The sequence below is a fragment of the Cebus imitator genome, unplaced genomic scaffold, assembly GCF_001604975.1.
Source record: "Cebus imitator isolate Cc_AM_T3 unplaced genomic scaffold, Cebus_imitator-1.0 Scaffold396, whole genome shotgun sequence".
NCBI classification, from domain to species: Eukaryota; Metazoa; Chordata; class Mammalia; order Primates; family Cebidae; genus Cebus; species Cebus imitator.
The window spans coordinates 1,605,503-1,609,114 of record NW_016107711.1 but is presented as its reverse complement, the minus strand read 5'-3'; the positions used below and the strand labels follow the sequence as shown (position 1 = coordinate 1,609,114).

The 3,612-nt window shown below is 48.1% G+C and overlaps 1 protein-coding gene across 23 annotated transcripts in view; it reads right to left on the bottom strand.

The window, feature by feature from the left end:
* Positions 1 to 3,612, bottom strand: part of TACC2 (transforming acidic coiled-coil containing protein 2) — a 259,898-nt gene that overhangs the window by 224,778 nt on the left and 31,508 nt on the right. The window lies entirely within an intron of this gene.

Here is a 3,612-nt window from a genome sequence, read left to right as displayed (position 1 = left end):
TCACTCTGTCACTCAGGCTGGAGTGCGATCTCAGCTCACTGCAACCTCCACCTCCCAGATTCAAGCAATTCTCCTGTCTCAGCCCCCCGAGTAGTTGAGATTACTGACCTGCCTAGCTAATTCTTGTATTTTCAGTAGAGATGGGGTTTCCTCATGTTGGCCAGGATGGTTTCGAACTCCTGACCTTAGGTGATCACCTGCCTCGGTCTCCCACAGTGCTGGGATTACAGGCGTGAGCCACCACACCTGGCCATGGTTTTTATTCCCAAGCCAAACCCATGAGGTGTGTTCCCCCGCTGCCCATGACATCCCAGAAATTAGACAACAGAGAGAGAGGAGGAACCAGGAGCCCGAGGGTGTGTGAAGTACACAAGGGCCAGGACCGGGCAGGCCTGTCCCTCATCCTTCACCCTGGTGACACAGCTGCTCCTCAATGCCTGCTCCTTCATCTGTGAACAGGAGGTTTCTTTAGACTTGCATCTTTCTTTCCAAACCTTCCCTAGCAAGCAGGATTCAGGGACCTCCAGGTACACTCACAGTCAGTCAGAGAGTCTCCTGAGGGCCGAGGGGCCTGGGTGTAATGAGAGGTATGCCTTCTGGGGCAGAGATCGCAGTTTGGAGGTGTTCACAATGATCCTAGTGTGAGAGGGTGGGGTTGTGACAGCAGGGAGGGGGACGAGAAAAACGGTCAGAAAAGATAATGTCATGGATATGTGCTGCCTTTATGCCTTTTGAGAAACTACTCCAAGTGATACTGAAGGCGCTGGTATAGAGCTGGGCCTGCCTTGGTCCTATTAAGGCAGGTGCATGACTCACATGGCTATCAGAGTGTCCCACATTCTGCACATGATTGACTTCAGAGAGAGGACATGACACAATCAGGGTCAGTTAGATTCCTTATGGGGGCTGATTAGCAGGCTGGGGCCGGGCTGGATGGCTCATGCCTATAATCCTAGCACTTTGGGAGGCTGAGGCAGGCAGATCACCTGAGGTTAGGAGTTCAAGACCAGCCTGGCCAACGAAGTGAAACCCCATCTCCACTAAAAGAAATACAAAACTTAGGCAGGCATGGCGGTGCATACCTGTAATCCCAGCTACTCAGGAGGCAGAGGCAGGAGAATCACTTGAACCCAGGAGGTGGTGGTTCCAGTGAGCCAAGACTGTGCCACTGCACTCCAGCTTGGGTGACAGAGTGAGGCTCTGTCTCGAAAAAAAAGAAGGCTGGACCATTGACTGGAAGAAGCGTGGAGGCTGGACACACCAAGGGCATCTTTTCTACCAGGCTGGAGGCACCTCCCGGACACTAGGTAATCACAGAGGAAAGCAGAATGTGATCCAGTGAGAGGGATCCCCAGAGCCATCTTTTGAGTCTCTGGACTCAGCCACTATTGCAGCCAGACTCTCTCTGTGGACTTCTCAATTCCATAAGCCAACAATCCCTTTCTCTGCTTATGGTCACCGAAGACAGGCTTCTGTCTCTTACAAGCTTAAAAAAAGTTAGCCTGCCTGAAATTTGGAAGGCTAAATGGCCAGGCCATTCATCAATTAATTAGACATAGGGTAATATATCACATGTGGGGAGTGGGAGTGGGTGGAGTCAGGGGGAGCCCCCAGATTTCTGTCTTGGAAGGCCAGGTAGATCATGGTACCCAAGATGGGGATCATCACAGGAGGATGAACATGGTGGGGGCAGAAGGCTGAGTTCAGATTTGAGGGACTTGGGGTGGCTGTGGGTCACTAGGTGCCGAGGTCCAGGAGACAAAGGAAAGGTAGGTCTGGGGCCCAGTTCCCTGGGAGAGCCCTGAGTCCTGCAGCCGAACACACCCACGCTTCATTTCTATTTGTTTCTCTACCAAAGGCAGACCTCAGCTGGTCCTGAAATCCGCCAGACAGGGTTATGTCTGGCTGAGGCTGGAGCAGTGAAAACTTGCACAGCCAGGAAAAGATCTGCTCACTCAAGGAGAATGTAGGCTGAGGAGGGAGGATGGAGTCAGGAGCTGGTAGGAGGTGAGAAATGAGGGACGGGTGGAATGGGATGTGGTTATTTAACCCCCCACACCAGCATTTGACCTTCCTAATTAGTAAAGATCTGAAGCATTAGAACACCCATTGCCTGCCAGGACGCAGTGAGACAGAATCTCATGCCCTGCTCAGAGAAGTATAAGTTGACATCACTGTTCTGGAAGGCATTCTGACAATGTATACAGCAAGAGCCTTTTGAAAGTACTAACCCTTCATTTGACAGCGCAATTTGATTTTTATGAGTGTATCCTAAGTAAACAGTGTACATTCAATTCTGGACGGGGGTTTCGTGAAAGGAATGGGGAGAAAATGTCAGCCATTTTCAGCTTCGCCTATATTCAGGTAGAAATACATCTCAGGTTAAAGAAGTTTACCCACCTCCCCGAGGCATTCTGTTAAAACAGTTAAGCCACATGTTCCTGTATTCTAGGGCTTCTCAACCTCAGCGCTGTTGACATTTTGTGCTGGATAATTCTTTGTTGTCGGGGACTATCTGTGCACTGTAGAATACTTGGCAGCAACACTGACCTCTACCTACCAGATGCCAGTAGCACCCCATCTCTGAATTGTGACAACAAAAACTGTCTTGAGACACTGCTAAATGTCCCCTGAAGCACAAAATGATGTACCTCCCGCCCTGGCCCACTGCTCAATCGTGTTTGTAGCTGGTAGTGGGGCCTGCAGGGGGTTTGGGGTCCAAAAGGATCCGTAAGACCCCAAAGAAGGGGTTGAACTTGAGCTGCTTGGTTTGTTAATAAGCAGGACTAAAGGCCAAAATATGTCTAGTGGCCCGTACTGTGCACTTTGCGGGCACTCACCCCATAGCTGTGCCCTTCTCAACTCCAAAACACAAGACAGAACATTCCTTCAAGTGGAAATTACTGGGAGGCGTGCCCGGAGCCAACCCCAGCCAGCAGGCACATTTGTTTGGCCCACAGAGTGCTTAAAAATCATTGAAATTAGTTGCCAACATTTTTTTAATATAAGATTTCTTTACACAATCTCTTCTAGAAACAGAAGAGAAGCAGCACTTTTCAACTCATTTTGTGAGGCTAGTATTAACTCGATGCAAAACCAGACAAAAAAGAAAACTACAGAGCAATATTTCTTCGAATTTAGATACAAAGGTCTTCAACAAAGTGTTAGCAAATTGAATCCAACAACATGTAAAAATAATTATACACCCTGATCAAGTGGAATTTATTCCAGGCAAGCAAGGCTGGTTCAACATTTGACAATCGATCAGTGTAATCCAATATATCAACAGGCTGAAGAAGAAAGATCATACAATTACATTGATTGATGTAGAGAGGGCATCTGACAAAACCCAACACTCATTCATGATAAAAACCCACAGCAAACTAGGAATAGAGAACTTCCTCAATTTGATTACAAGCATTATGTTTAAAAACAAAACAAAACTCTACAGCTAATATCTTACTTAACAGTGAAAGACTGACTTGGAACCAGGGAAAGATGTCTCCTCTTGCTGCTCTTGCTTAACACAGGACTGAAAGTCCTAGCCACTGTAATAAAGAAGGAAGGAAGGAGGGAGGGAGGGAGGGAAGGAAGGAAGGAAGGAAGGAGGGA